Source organism: Strigops habroptila (assembly GCF_004027225.2).
Source record: "Strigops habroptila isolate Jane chromosome 13 unlocalized genomic scaffold, bStrHab1.2.pri S16, whole genome shotgun sequence".
Lineage (NCBI taxonomy): Eukaryota > Metazoa > Chordata > Aves > Psittaciformes > Psittacidae > Strigops > Strigops habroptila.
This window is the reverse complement of record NW_022651054.1, coordinates 3,301,998-3,317,421: the sequence shown is the minus strand read 5'-3', so window position 1 is coordinate 3,317,421 and position 15,424 is coordinate 3,301,998. Positions and strand designations below refer to the sequence as shown.

Here is a 15,424-nt window from a genome sequence, read left to right as displayed (position 1 = left end):
GAAAAAATGCCATTCTCCAAGGGAAAGGGGGAAAACACAATGCTGCTGTACAAAGCAGACAGAGCTACTGTATGTAGTGGGTGCCCCACGCTGGGCCCTTCTTTAATCATCACTCATCTGGGAGCCATGGATCAAATAACCCATCAAATACTGCATCATGCGGAGTCTCACTAGAGACAGAGCTTAAGTCCCAGCCATGAAGCTGCTGTTGCAGGTGGATAAACAAGAAGCTATAGCACTTAATTGCTCATCGTTTGTTTGACAGTTGCATTGGCCATTCCTCGTTGCCTTGTTCCTGTTTTGTTTCTTGAAGCTCAGGAATAATTCCTCCTTGCTGGGGCTCAGCCACAAGCACGGGATGAAGGATGAGCCCAGGACTGAAGCTGCAGCTCAGAGGGAGCTTGGCCGGTGCTGCGGGGCCACAGCTCAGGGCCTGCTGAGCTACAAGGGGAACAGGAGTGGGTCCTGGTGGCTGCTCCTGCTTTGTGTCCAGTTTTCCCTCAGTACTGGCATGGTTTCCCATTGTTCCCACGCTTTAAAGCAGTGCTACCTGGTGTGTCTGGGACTGCTGGTGGGAGGAGGAGGAATGAAGAACAGCCCTGAGTCCCAAAAGCTGGTGCTGTTTAGGAGCTTCCCATTAAGCCTTTTTTTCATGTTAGTTCCAAATGTGAGCCACAACTTCAAATCAGAGACTAGCTGGACATCACTGCCTGGAGGGACCGAGCCTGGTGGCTGCATCCCTGCTCCCTCCAAATACTGGGTTCAGGGCACATAGGGGTGCAGTGCATGCTGGCAGAGCCTTGGGCAGTGCAGACTGTCACAGCTCCAGCAGCAGTGACAGATTGTGCTGCCTTACACTGATACCAAGGCTGCCTGATGAGCAGCATCTTTCCTAACACAGCATACAAGTCACCGCTGGGCCAGTACATGAGTAAGCGCAGTCCCCAGCAATGCTGCCCTGACCTCTGCTAGCTGGAGGTCTGGCACATTCAGAGACGAAAACAGGTCTCTTTCCCTTTTCCCTCCTTGGACTTCCAATGCTTTTCCTGACACCAGTTCCATCCCAAGAGTATTCCTGAATTCAACTCAGGTGTGAGGTTTAAAAGCAAGAGAAAGTTTGCTCATTCAGGTATCCTGGACCTCATCCAAGAGTAGTTTACCTTAATTCCACCTTCCCAATCCTGAGAATGCAAAGAATTTTCCTCTGGCACTGCCCAGCTCATTCCCCCACCCAGAGCCAGGCGAGCTGCACTTGCTGGCTTGGGCATGTTCTTGCCAGGACTCCTAAATATTATTCCTTTTCCTTGAATGCCTTGGCAGGGATTGCACAACCCGGCTCCTCGCTGGCTGGCTGTCATGGTGAGAGGCAGATGGAGCAGGGTTGGTGCTCACGGCTTTCAGGCCCACACTCACTAAAGGCAGTTTGGAAAGCTGAGAGTGGGGTGAGAAGCTCAACTGTCAATTTCAATTCTGCATCAAAACATCTCCCTGTTCCCTCTGTTATAGAAGGTTATGTATGGATATATCCATTATAGAATGAACTGAGGGTAAAGAAGGATTTGGAGGAGGATGCTGATACGATAAAGCACAAAGCAAGTGGGTTCTATTTCAGCTTGTGCTGTGCATCTGGGAAATTCATATGGCCTTTAGGTAGAGGTAGTTCAGAAATCCCAAGCCCCATGTGTGCCTGTGCTGTCTCACAGCCCAGAGCACGACTGGGCATCCATCCTTCCCTGCTTAAGTGCTTAGTTGGCTCTGTGTCAAAGACATGCTTAAGTCAATCTTATTATCTCTGTCTTTATGAATATGAACAAACTGCCCTCTGACTAGTGGGAGAAAGGATGGATTTAACACCTTACCAACAAAGTAAACTGCCAGCTCTTAAATCAACACAGGCTTCAAGCCCTCAGTGGGTGCCTTGGCCAGGAGAGGACCATGGGGCAGCATCCCGCTCCAGATCCCAGCCTCTGTGAAGCCCTCAATTGATCTTGGGCTGAGGGTTATTCCGGACCCGAGAAGCAGGGGCAGGGGGTGGGAATACCCCACTCCTGGCTGCACATCATGGCGGGATGGGGAGCAATGGGGGCAGCTGGCACCCAGCACTGCAGATGGATCACAGCAGTGTCTATAACTGCAGACTGAGCCAAAACAACCCAGCCAGGGAAGACTTATGATCCCTGGAGAAGGAGAACATGCAAGGACTGTCTTTACAAGCCTCTGAGTATAGGAGAAACAGGCCCCACAAGCCATTAAGCTGATGACATTCCTCTGCATCCCCTCACAGCAGGAGAATAAGACGTTTCTGCTGAATAGATGTTTCTGCACTCAGAATCACGCACCTAACACAGTCTGTCTTAAGAGCAGAGCAGACCTGTCAGCTGCGAGCCCAGCGAGGATGCAGTTTAACTTGGAAGGATGCTGGTGTCTGTCTGTGTTTCCCAGAGGCACACTCGTCTTTATTGCTTTTCTCCGCTACTGATAGTATTTTCCTGGCCTGTCTGCCTCACATATCGATCATGTTGGCAGTGCAAGGTTTGCCCCAGGGGATGGAGGAGCAGACATGGAGTATGCACTCATGGGCTGGGACATTTCTGGTAGCCATACAGTTTGTGTTTCACAGCCAAAGCCAGCAAAACCAAGCCATGGGAATTACTGCAGGACCAGAAAGGTCCCATTCTCAGAGCTTGCCTGCAAAAAGCCTCTGCTGTCAGCATAGGGATCCACCAACCTGCACGTTCAGCATCACCCTGTGCATAACCTCAGCAGGGCCACACTCATCGCCAAGCAGGGCTGGCTTTTCTGCTGCAAGCACCATTTGAGAAGGATTTAAACTGAGATTATCATCTCAGCAGCTGCGTCCATCCGTAGCTGGACACATCAAGTAGCTGCGTCCCAACCGTAACCCGCTTGTGGCTCAGTGAGGAATAAGGTGGTTTCTGCTCTGACCCCATAAAGCAGCACTTTGTGATAAATAGCTCCATATTCCCCCACCTCTGTCTGATCTCGTGTCTGCTGCTTTCTAAATATGACAGCTGAGAATTGATCTTTCCATGTGCCTGGAGAAACAATTACGGGGCTGGGAATACCTCCACAGAGCCCTCACCCCTGTTCTCACAGGCGTTTTAGGCATCAGATGTATTTATTTCATGGGGAGACTGTTTTTCCCCAGCTGCAGGAGCCTCTGGAGGTGCAGATTTCCCGGGTTTTTCCAGGCAGTCCTCGCCATCCAGTAAATATAGACGTAGCTGTTTTTCCACTCACAGAGCAGGAGTGAATGCCTTCCTCTCTTACATTTATAGGCATCTCCCCATGTTCTTGGCTTGCAGACAGCTGCCTATGTGGCACAATGGACGTGTGCAGGCAGTGCACTTGTCTCCACACAGGAGCATCCAAGAACAAGCCATTGCCCAATTCCTTCCCTTTCTTTAGGTTTCCCTAAAAAAAAAAAGGGGGAAAAAATCCAATGTCACAGAGACTCGCTAAGCTGGAGCTCTTATAGTCTCACATGAGCCCTATCACGCTGCTGAAGGTGGTTGCTTTGAGTGATGTGCAATGCTCTTGGTGGCTTTTGCCGAGCTGCTCTGCATGGAGGTAGGGAGCAAAGTGCTGGGCTTTCATCTACCAGAGAGGAGTGATGCTCCTCACAGCCCCGTTGTGCCTGCACAGCCCCTCCTCAGCACATTCATCCATCGCATCCACTGGTATCTGCCTGGGAAAGCACTGCTAGCAGCATGGCAGCCCTTAACAGAAGAGGGATAAGCTGTTTCTTGGAGGACTTGTCCCATGAAGTTTGGATGGCTGAGAATGCTCAGCAGTTTGCAGGATTAAGTCCTGAGTTAGTAAAGCAGTAGCACTTGTGGTGACTACTTAATGAGCTAAATATCCACTAGCTTATTTATAATGCCAGTGATACAAGAAATGATCTCATCTGTGTCTGGAAAACAGCACAAGGAGATGAGAGAGCAGCTCACAAACCCCGACATCTAAACAAAACCAACCCAAAAAATCCTGAAAACTCCTAAAACCCCACTGCCAAAGACACAGAGCTCTGCTTGTATCAGCTCGAAGGCTTTCACATCCTCTGGTTGCAACGATGGCAGCGAGACATCAGTGAAATCACCTTGGCGGCACACACCGTGCCCGGGCAGTTGGCTGCAGTCTGTGCAATGAGTTTCTCTGATGCAGGACAGACAGCTTGGCTGCTCTCACAGGAATTGGCTCTTGCAACCACTAGTTCTGGAAACAAAACTACCCCATCACCTAAATACATTGGCATCTCCATCACGTGCAAGGCACGGGCGTTTTGAGAGCAGTGAGTGCTTGAGGGGAGCGCAGCGGGTCTGTCACTCGTCCCTTCGCTAGCTGGACAGCTTGCAATGAGATACGGAAGTGTGGACAGCTTTTAAACTGCATAAAGCTCTGAGAACACTGTTAATGCTGCCTATGAAACCAGGCACAGTGCAGCCCCTTTCTTTTAAAGGTGAGACTATTGAAGATTAAATAAGGCAGAATTTAAATCCCATCCCCACCATGGTTGCTTGTTCCAGACGTGCAGTGTTTCCATCACCCCTCTATGGGTGAGATGGATTTGTCAGCTAAAAGAAACCGAATTAAACCCCAATTCTCCCTCCATGAGGGCTGCTCTCAGGCTCATCACCAGCCAGCATCAGTTCAGCGACCCCATCTTGGCACCTTTCCTGGGGGCACATGAGGAGAGAAATGCAATACCCTCAAAAAAAGATAAATAAAACCCCATTGCTCTTGGGGACAGGCTTATTTGCTGGATCCAGCACCCTTCCCTGGCCGTGGATTCCCCTGTTTGCAGTGGCTGAACAGCTCAGCCCAGGATGTTGCTTGAAAACATCCTGGTTTAGCCCCATTTTTCATTCCCAAGGCTGTATCCTCAGGCACGTTGTGAAATGGGTAAGGCCTGAGCCTCCAAGCCAAAGTCTGGGAGAACAGTCAATAGGGAGGGAGGACCTTCTGCAGAGTTCACTCGTCTTGTTTGGTTTCCATCAATCATTGATTTTTATGGTGGCCTTTCAAAATGAGAACTCAGCATTTAATGCTCTCTCTGGGCTCACTGAGATGCTGCTGAGTTTGCTACAAGGAGGGAAATAGCCCTTATAGAAAACAGAGGTGGCACCTTCATCAGAGAGGTGACGGGAGCCATGAGACCCAAGCAGAGAACCTGAGGGTGTGAAGACATCTGAAACCTTCACCCACTGTATGGAACTGTAAATTCATTGTAGACACGCTATGAAACCCAGACCTCCTTTCTCCCTATTCCCAGCTCAAGCCAACGGATAACATCCCCCTCAACTATAAATCAGATGTTAAATTCAAAAAGCAGCACAGAAAAGAATAAAATGCACCAAAGAAATAATCCCCTGAAGCTTTGCCCCTTTGTGTGAAAAACCCGGGGCACAAGAAGAAACAATCTCTTTGGTTTTCCTTATGAAACCCAAATTTGCACCAGCAAAGGCAAATAATGTACCTGTGTCCCTGCAATGGCGCTTGTAAATCAATCAAAGAGAGCAGTATCAATACATCAGTTTTCCTGACTGCAATGGAGAGACAGGGAACAGAAATGGCAAAATCAGGACTCGCTCAACCTATCCAGCTCCAACACCTCCCATGTGGCTCCTCTGCTATTCCCAAATACACACACATAAATAGATGATTTCTAGTTAATGCTAAATGCTGTTCGACCTATTGCCATAGGAACCTGCTGAATTCTGCAGGTGTATTCCCTAATATTAACTTTTGCACATTCTCTCACATTCAATCCTACAGGAATATTCTATTTCTTGTTTTCCTAAGGAAAAGAGTGAGGCTTTCTCTGCCAGAAATGGTGCAGAAACAGCAGAACTCCTGATCCAATGTGCTGCTGACGCTTGTAAAATGAAATAAGAAACTTTCCTCACTCATGTGAACAGTGAGAAGCTTTTGCCCTTAGACCCAATCCTTTTGATTCCAAACACTTTGGGCTCCTTTGGGCAGAAATCCCAGCCTTGCTCTGCAGACAGCCTCTGACTGACCTGTGACGGATGGAACAGTTGGTTTTGTTTGGGTTTCTGGTGGACACATCCACAGCCCATTGCACAGACTTGCTGAGAGGCAGCAAGGACGTTGGTAGCAACCCACTGGGGATCCAGATCACCTCAAATCAGCTGTGTCTGTATGAACAACCTCCCCATGCCAGGCTGGGGTGAAAGCCATCCATGCACTGACCTGCACCACCAGCAGCAGCAATACACAGTCCCATTCACCTGCACAGAGTCCCGACAGCATGCCCTGTGCAAGGAGAAACTCATCCTGCTTTGCTTAAAATGCATTTGCCTATATGTATGTAATGCACATACGTACACTGGAACAGGGAAGTGGTGATGGCACCAAGCCTGTCAGAGTTCAAGGAGCATCTGGATAATGCTCTTAGTCATATGGTTTAATTTTAGGTAGTCCTGTGAGGAGCAGAGAGTTGGACTTGGTGATTCTATGGGTCCCTTCCAACTTGAGATATCTCATGATTCTACACACACACACACGCATATATATATATATATGAATGAATTTCTGCCCCAGTCCGTAGCTTTGGTGGGGTGGCCTTGGCTGGCTGCTGGGTGCCCACCAGCCACTCTCACTCCCCTCCTCAACAGGAAGAATGTAAGATAAAAGATAAAGCTCATGGGTTAAGATAAAGGCAGGAGACACCTCATGGCACCAAACCACTGCTCCAGCAGCTGGAGGAGCACCCAGCCATGGCACAGGCCCCTCTGCAACCTGCATTGCCCCACAATCTGAATATCCAGTTCCTTTTAGCAGCACAGCACCGATGCAAACCAGCCGGGACACAAGTGAGGCAGAGCTGCTGTTTGTCCTCCAGCGACTAAGAAAATGTGACTATGTGATCAACCCTCATGAATGCATGTGGGGAAGCCTGCCAGTGCCTGCATCTGATTTCTTGCCTAAGCTCCAGCCAGCTTAACACAACATCAGTTTGGAAGCCATAAAACACGAGACAAACAATGTAAATCAATGTGACCAGCAAAATTTAACAGGAAACAGGCTGTGCTCTTTATTTCCTGGATGGGAGAACAGCTGGAGCAGCCACGATTACCTCCAAAACTCTTTGCACCCATTTGGTTACTTGCAAGCAGGGAAAAGGGAGCTGAAAGCTAGTTTCATGTAATGTGGAGTTTGGTGTAAATCAACTGTACATGACTTAAAACTGGACAAAGGACAGAAAAGTCACAAAAAGAGGCAGATGAAATATGATGAAACTAAAAGACGGGAGAAAAAACAAGTAGTAGAATCATGGAATCACAGAATAGTTTGGGTTGGAAGGGACCTTCAAAGGTCACCTCGTCCAGCCCCCAGACTGATGAAACTGATGTCTGGAGATGCTGGGGTTCACTGCTTATCTAAGGGCTGGCAGCCAGGGCAGTGGCGTGCATCGCCACAAGGGTAAATGCCTGTACTGTGGGGCTACAAATAACTGCACCTCATACCTCTCTGGGTATTGCAAGGCAGGCAACAAGGCTGCAGAGAAAGCTCAGTGTCACTTCTCCCTCCAGCAGATACATCCTCACCCCAGCCACAGTCAGTGCTATGCTGGAGGGTGTGAGCTGTGCTCACCAACAGCATGTGATGCATTGGTCCTGGGGGGCTGCAAATGATACCAGGGAGAAAGCCAAAACATTCCAGTGAATGCTGGGAGCTAAACGCTGTGCTTGCAGAACAGGACTTAAGCCATCAGGATCAGCTCACAGAGCACCCAGCTGATATAATCCTTCTCACAAGCTGATCAAAGTCCACTAAAACCTGTTTCCATTCATTCCCCCGCACCCCATTCCCTTTACAGAGCTACTGCAAACCCTGGCAGCAGCACCCACCTGCTGCTGCGTGTCCCCACAGGAGAACACCTTGATATCGCTGCTAACACCGTCACATCTCCAAACGTGCAAATCCAAATGGGGTTTCACCCAAACCAGCCCCACGGAAGAGCATCCCGCTCACCCCTACCCCAGCAATGCAACCCCCAACTCACAGCAGTGCTGAAGTTCACCTTTTCAGCCTTAAATAGGCGATGCTGGTCCCCATGGGCCGTGCTGAGTGCCAGCTCCGGGCAGACCTCGTCCTTCCCACCGCAGCCACTGACCCCAAAGGGATCACCAGTGTTTGAAGAAGGGCTCAGCCCGCAGCCTGGTTTCAGGCAGGTCGGGAGGGTGCCGAGAGGCAGCTCAGGACACGCATCGGATCTTCCGTGATCTCTTCCCACCAGCTGCTATTTCTTCCCCACCCGCTTTTATAGGAGCCTGATAGCTCCCATTGGCTCGAGGCACACTTATTATAGTGACTACTATGACCCATTTAAATTGCATTAAATAATTCCTCAGTTCATTGTCCTGCAGAGATTAGTTACATATAAGCATATTTTAATGATTAACTATTGGGCTCTGCTGAGGCCCCAGCAAATATGCAGGATCCGCAGCCTCCCTCTGCCTGTCCTTCTGCTCCTGCCAGCTCCCTGCTTCATCACCAGTCCCACAATATTTATGGCTTTCCTCAGAGCCTCTGCTCCTGGCCTGATACAACCAGCTCAGCTGGCACTGGAGGGAAGGCTCCAGATCCCGGAGCTGCAGAAAGGCTGGGAAAAAGGCTGGGAAAAGCCCAAAACCCAGAGCCCAGAGCAGCAGCCGCAGCTTTGGGAGGTTAAATCATGAAGAAGCAGCATTTGTAGAATAAATTGTAGGTTTTGGGGCTGAGTTTCAGGCTTTCTTGGTACATTCAGAGCTAGAGATGAGCTGGAGCCCCAGGTCAGACTTTGCTCTCCATTGCCCTGATAAAACCCAGTGAGATGCTGCGGGTGGTGAAGTTACCCGGGACAGAAGTCAGGGTTAGTGCATTCCTTGCCCTGGGCATTTCTTTCCACAGATTCCCACTTCCCAATCCAGCAGCAGCACAATCCAGGGCTGGATTCAGCTTTGAAGCCACTCCTGGCATCTGTGCACAAGGAAAATACATAAACCCGCAGCAATTGCTTGTCCTCAGCATCCAAGCGGTTCTTACCACCCAAGACCCCTGCCCAAGCAACCCCTGCTTCTGTACCCACATCTGCTGAGCAAAGCCACCCCCAGGGCAAAGCACATCAACCCTGTGCAACAAGCCCAACCAGGATAAACTGTATTTCACCATTGGCCACTCATATGCTGCTCACCTCATCTCATCCCACCAAACCCGCTGCTTTCCACAATGGGCAGCAACAGCACTGTGGGCATGCGGCATGGATGGGACAGCCCCACATGGGGATGAGTTACTTGTGGATGCACCAGGAGCACTTTAGGGCCATTTCCAGTGCAACACTGCAGCATTCTAGTTGCCTTCTCCAATTGCTTCAACCTTTGGGGTCTCATCTGAGGTGGTGACACACAGACGGGGTGTCCTGTCCCACTCAGAGCAGTCCCACAGAGCTGGGAAAGAGGCAACTCTGTGCTGAGCCCACACCTTGGGACAGGACGTTGCACAGGAAAAGGGAAGATGTTTAAATTGGCCTAAATGTTTAAATTGGCCTGAAACAGCCCATTTCCCACTCACGGATGCTGCAGTGTGGGCAGCTCAGAGCAGCAGCATCTGAGGAGTTCTATGGGCTTTGCTGGGCGATGAAGGAGCAAACTGCCTGGGAGGAAGCAGTTGGATCCCAATAGGTTTTGGGTGGGTGTTTTCAGTGCTTCCTTTTCCCTTCCTCATGGCCACCCTCCAGCTGCTGCATCCCAAGGAAGCCTTTAGCCACAGCCTTTTCTAAGGAAACCCATCAACAATACAAAAGGGGAAAACAAAGTCTTTGTAGATGAAGCTGAAGAGTATAAATCCCCCAGTCATGTCTTGAGATGATAAGTAGCGGATGGACATGTAATGCTGCAGGCGGTGAGGCTGGGAAGGGGCTGGGATGGAGCTGGCCGGGGATGGAGGAACAGGGCTCAGCCAAGCGCCCGAGGATGCGAGTCCCACTGTGGTGGCCCCAACCACTCCCCCCATGGGACAAGGGACACTGGGTGCCCAGTGCATCAGGATGGGGACTGGGATGCCACTTGGTGAGGCATCAAGGTGTTTGTGCTGCAGGTTTCCCCCAAACCCCAGCTGCTTTCTGCCCACCCGTGGCATTTCGAAGCTCACCATATCCTGCTGTGAGCTGACCATCCTGAGCCTGCCAGATAACTGAACACATCTAAATAGCAAAACAACAGCAATTTGAATCAGGCAATGAACCCCCTCAGCTGCTGACAAAAGACCCCGGGGTTCATCTCAGCTGATGCTTTCCCTCCTTAACAGGCAGCACAGGGAGCAAAAACCTTGAAGGTCCTTTTAGACCCGGCAAAAATCCCTCTAGTCCAACAGAGCATGCTTTTAAAGCCTTTGGCACATCCCCGGGGGTTAACTTTCACTAGATATAAAAATACATGCATGTATAAAGCGTGGGAAGAGCTGGGGAAGCACACCCACCCCCCCCCCCAATGCTCACTGCTGAGCTGGATAATTTCAGCTGCTCAGGCCTTCTATTTTGGGATGCCTTTTTCTTGACAACATCTGGTCTGTAACAAAAGGGATTTGCTCCCTCAAACCAACATCCAGCGACACAGGAGCCCCCAGGGACCAACATGGGGCAAGGCACAACTCCAATGGAAGCAGCATGAAGATGCCTGGTTACTCGTTTCCAGCTGGGACTGATGGTTTGAGCTCATCCCCTTTCTCCTGGTATTTAACCTGATATTCCAGATTAAAGCTCTGCTCCATGGCCCCATGGCTGCCCCAGCTTGTGTTAAACATCACTATCCTGTGGCTGGGAAGCAATGGCGCATCCAGGACATTTTGGGGTGAGCGGTGGAGGGATTGTCAAGCAAACAGCTGGTTTGGTGGGGTTTGAGTGCAGTTTTTGGGGGTTGTTCTGTTGTAAATGGACAATGAAGTTTCTGCTTGGCCTACAGCAAAGGCTGGCGGTTCCTGCCAGCTTTTCCCTTGCAGCCTGGCAGGCACTGAGCAGGAGCCCAGCAGGGCTGAGCAGTAATTGCACACAGTGGGTCGGGCAGTGAAGCTGCCCTTTAGGAGGAGGACAAGGGGTGGGATTCACAAACAAGGGCTTTAAACCACAGCGAGCCCTTGTGCTCGGTGCTGAAGCTTATCTGAGGGGACCGATGGCACCGGTACCACCTCTGCCACCCTCCTGTGCCCAGGTACCAGCTGGGTGCTCCTGTGAAGCATCACCCGTCTGTCTCCCCAGGCTGGATGTGGCAGAGATGCTGGTGAAGAGCTGTTCAGAGGATGCTCTTTAACACCAGCCACAGCTCCCGCCAGCACTTGGTCCTGTTGGGACTGTTTGCAGCATCCCTGAGCACTCCCTGCAGCTCCCTTCCCAGCTTCACTATGTAGATCAAGTCCTTCCCGATGACTTCTGGCTTCCCCATCTCTTCTCAGATGTTCTCTCACGCCACTTGGCTGGATCTCAGGCCAGCTTTATTCTAATTATCTTTAACAGCCTCTCAGCTACCTTTGATGGCTGTTTTTACAAACATTAAAGTTAATAAAATAAAGATCCTTAATGCAAGGGGAAATGAATTCAAGCAACATGTGCAGGGAGACTCTTGCTTGTGGCAAGCAAAAGTTCTTGGGTCTTCACAAACTGTTTCCTAACTGCTCGCTGTATTTCAGTTGTGCTTTGGCTGCAGCTCCGGCTTTTTCAGCACAAGCATTTCTTTTTGCTCAATAAAAACTTTGCAGCAGGATTTCTTTCTGTGGGAACACCAAACATTTTCTCTGTCAACGTCTTCAGCAGTTCCAACCTAAACAACGCTGCCATTGCCTCCCCCCAGGATGCTGGCCGGATCCCAATCTGCACCTCCTTAGAGCCGCCCTTTGGAAAGGGGGCTAACGTGACCTTCCTCTCTCTGGGAAGGTTATAAAATATCACTTGTGGTTTTAAAGGGTACTTTGAGCTTCTTTAGAGAATTCCCTGGGCTTGTCTGGGGGTGTGTGAGGGGGCTGGATGCATCCAAGCTGCTGTTGAAGTATTTTAAAGAACTTTAACATCCCAAGGAGAACTAGTTCCCTGTTTGCCTTGACCCAAACCTCCTTCCCTTTTACAGGATCGCACCCAGGAACAGGGATCCCAATCCCTGATCTCACAGTGCAGCACTGGGATCATTGGGTTATCAAGTTGGTGGTGAGGAAGCAGTGTCCTTAGGGCAGGATGTCCCCACCCAAATGAAGGCATCACTCTCATAGGCAAAGAAGAGGTGCGATGCTCATTTTGATGCTCAAAGCTCATTCATCTCTTGGTGGCTTTCCAGCTGCCTGCTTTGTGCTCTGCTCCTCCCATGTCCCCAACATCAGCTCTACCATGGCATTCGCTTCAGGACACAAACTGGGTCTTCCCTACCAACACTAACACCTTGCTGCTGCACAAAGGCCGGGTTTGGTGTCGCCAGGTTGCCCTTTGCACATCCTCACTGGGATAACACCAGGCGCTGCCCTCTCCATGTTTTCCTTGATGCTCCTGCCCATGTGGCTGTCAGGAGAGCAATGTCCACGCATGCCAGCTCAGGATCTGCTCCCACAATTGCATTTTAAACCCAAGAGGAACCTGTGTAGTTTAAATTTCCTGCATAAACATGACCCTCTGATTGCCATTAAATAAACTGCTGCTCTGCAAAGCATGACCTGTCCCTGCTGAAGGGACACAGCCACCCGCACCACGATGCTGGCATGCTGGTGCTTGGCAGCCCACCCACAAGGGAACACTTCCCTCTGGCTTCACAGCTCAGCCCCATCCTCAGACTTGATCTTGTGCCCAATTCACGAGCACAGATGTTTTCATTAGAAAGTCATTTCATCACAGCTCAGCTCCCCCTTACCTCTGCTACAAGCGATGGGAACGATGTGCAGCGTATGCAGGACATGCCTTCGTGGTGGGGTAATTCCCAGGGGTGCAAGGCTGTGATGTCTGGCAACTCCTCGTCCTGTGGAATTCCTAACTCGACTCCCTGTAACAACCTCCAAACATTCATAGATATGCAAGTATACGGTCCTGTCGGGGCTGGGAGCAGAGCCTGTGTGCACGGTGGACACCCGCGTGTCCAGAGGGACAGGGCCACGGTCACAGCAGTGTCACAGGTACCCACGTGCTGGTCTCAAAGCACAGGGAAAGCCGAGGGCTGCAGCCTCTCCTCAGCTCATAGCTGTTAGCACAAAAGACTCCTTTACCTGTCAGGATGCACAAAAGTATTGAATAAGCCCTTGGGCAGTGCTCCTGGTGTCAGCCTGGCTGCAAGCCCTGGGAAGAGAGAAGAGAGAAAAGAGAGAAAACAACCTCCCTGAGGCCACAGGCCAGCGGCAGAGCTGGCATTTGCTGACTGATCCCAGCTCCAAAGGCACTACGTAACTCTCCTTTGGCTGACTGGGTCGTGTTGGAGTCCCAGTGGAAAGATCTCAAGGCAGCAAACGCTGACCCTGCGATGCAGTCCCCTCTCCACCTGCACATGGGGCTTCATGGAGCCATCCATGGGACTCTCCCAGGGCCAGGACAGACACCTTCCACCCTGCCACACCAGCTCCTCGTTCTGCATCTTCCACCCCAGTACTGCCCATCTGCAGGGAAGCAAATACATCTCTAAGGACAAAGAACTGACCTTCAGAACAGCAGGACCTGAGTGTTAGTGCCTGCCTGGTCACCGTGTCATCCGGAAAAGACCATGGCTGTCACTCACATTCAATGTAAGGCTGTATTTCTATGGGGTGATTAACCTGTGAGCATCGCCTGCCTGCGCTGGAGAGGAGTTAACTGAGATAATTCCATGAGTCCTTCTCAAGGACCAGGAGCATTTCATAACCACACACGTTCAGTGTACCAGCGAGGCAAAGCTCACGGGGGAAGATGCTATCTGTTATTTAGACCACCTGCTACAAGCAAAAAAACCAACAAGTTTTCAGGCACGAAAGATCTTCCTGCTCCTTCTGCAGTCTGTGTTTTGGAACAGCCTGGCATCCCCTTGCTATGGGAGCTGGTACCAGGAACAGGCTGGAATAGGCTGGTTATGGGTAGCAGATAGAAAATGAAGTAATATAAGTGGGAAAAGCCCCATCTTGGCCAGGCTGAGATGCACACAGGCTCCTCCAACTCCTCTTCCCCTGTCAAAGCCCAAAGCATTTCGGAAGTCACTCAACAACAGCAGCTCCCAGTCAAGATCGATGCTTTTGAAGCCTGTGTCCAAACACAGGGAAGCAGATTTCATGCCTAGAAGCAAAGCATTTTCTGGGATGCAGAACGTGCTGTTTGTGCATTGCCGTGGCAGAGCTGCCACCCCAGGGAGGCAGAGGCAGTAAAACATTTAGTTGTAGACAATGCAGTACAGACAGATTTGTGTATTTCAAAACCAGGATCCAGAATAACCTCGGTCGGGGCTGGGTTAACTCACCCGTGGCTTGACTCGAGGGGCCGAGCACAGCCAGCATGAGGGAGTGAATGGTTCTGTATCTCAGGTCAAATGCAAGGCAGTGAAGAGGCACTGTGGATTAATTTGGCCCTTGGAACAGCATTAAGCAAAACTCATGAGAAAACTGTTACTAAGATCACACTGAAAGACCATCTTATCCCAGCAGCATCCTGGGACACATCCTTTATACTACAGGATCCTCGTCTGGAACAGACTCAACTCACTGCCGTAGCTGCAACGTGCAGGACACACCACTAACACAGAGCAACTCCAGAAACTCCGGTTTCAGGCTCCAGCAACTGACGAAACCACAGGCACGACACAAAACCCTGCTGCCATCCTTGCAAGACTGTCCCCTTCCCTTTGTCACATCCCAGAAATGAAGTATTTGCACCATGCCGGAGCCCCAAAGCACCCACCAGCAAAGAGGCCACCAGGCATGAACGGAAAAGGGGGCAACGGAGAAACCCCCAACCTGCTGCCTCTCAGCTCTTAAGGAGAGCAGCCTTTGCCTCTGTGCTGACCAAGCAACAGAAAACACTCCAAGTGCATAGCGGGAGGGAAACCAGACAGACAGCAACGCTGAGGTTGGAGATCACCCAGTTCAACCTCTCCACTCATACAGGGTCAACCAGGTCTTTCCCCTTCAACCATCAGCTGGGAAAAACACGTATTTCCAACGGGATGAAGAGCAAAGTATGACTCAAGCAGCCTGCAGCTCTCCCCAAGCAGCCTCCAAGAGAGGTCTGGGACAAGCAGGAATTTGCTCCAGGACGTGTGCTGACTTTGCTCTGCTACAACTCAGCTGTGTTCTAGTTTTATTTCTCAACTTTATTTCTTCTATGGTGTAACAGCTTCAAAAACATGTCCAGTTTGATTATTCTTCCTGTGTCGGGGTCTGCCAGGATTACAGCAGTGCAGGCATCCACCCCTCATGG

The 15,424-nt window shown here is 50.5% G+C and overlaps 1 protein-coding gene across 1 annotated transcript in view; it reads right to left on the bottom strand.

Moving 5' to 3' along the window:
- The window catches only part of TPST1 (tyrosylprotein sulfotransferase 1), a 41,465-nt gene extending 33,230 nt beyond the window's left edge, over nucleotides 1-8,235 (bottom strand). The window contains exon 1 of the mRNA XM_030472772.1: nucleotides 8,069-8,235. The gene's annotated coding sequence lies outside the window, so the exon portion shown is untranslated. The remainder of the gene's footprint in view (nucleotides 1-8,068) is intronic.
- Between the last annotated feature and the right edge of the window lie 7,189 nt (nucleotides 8,236-15,424).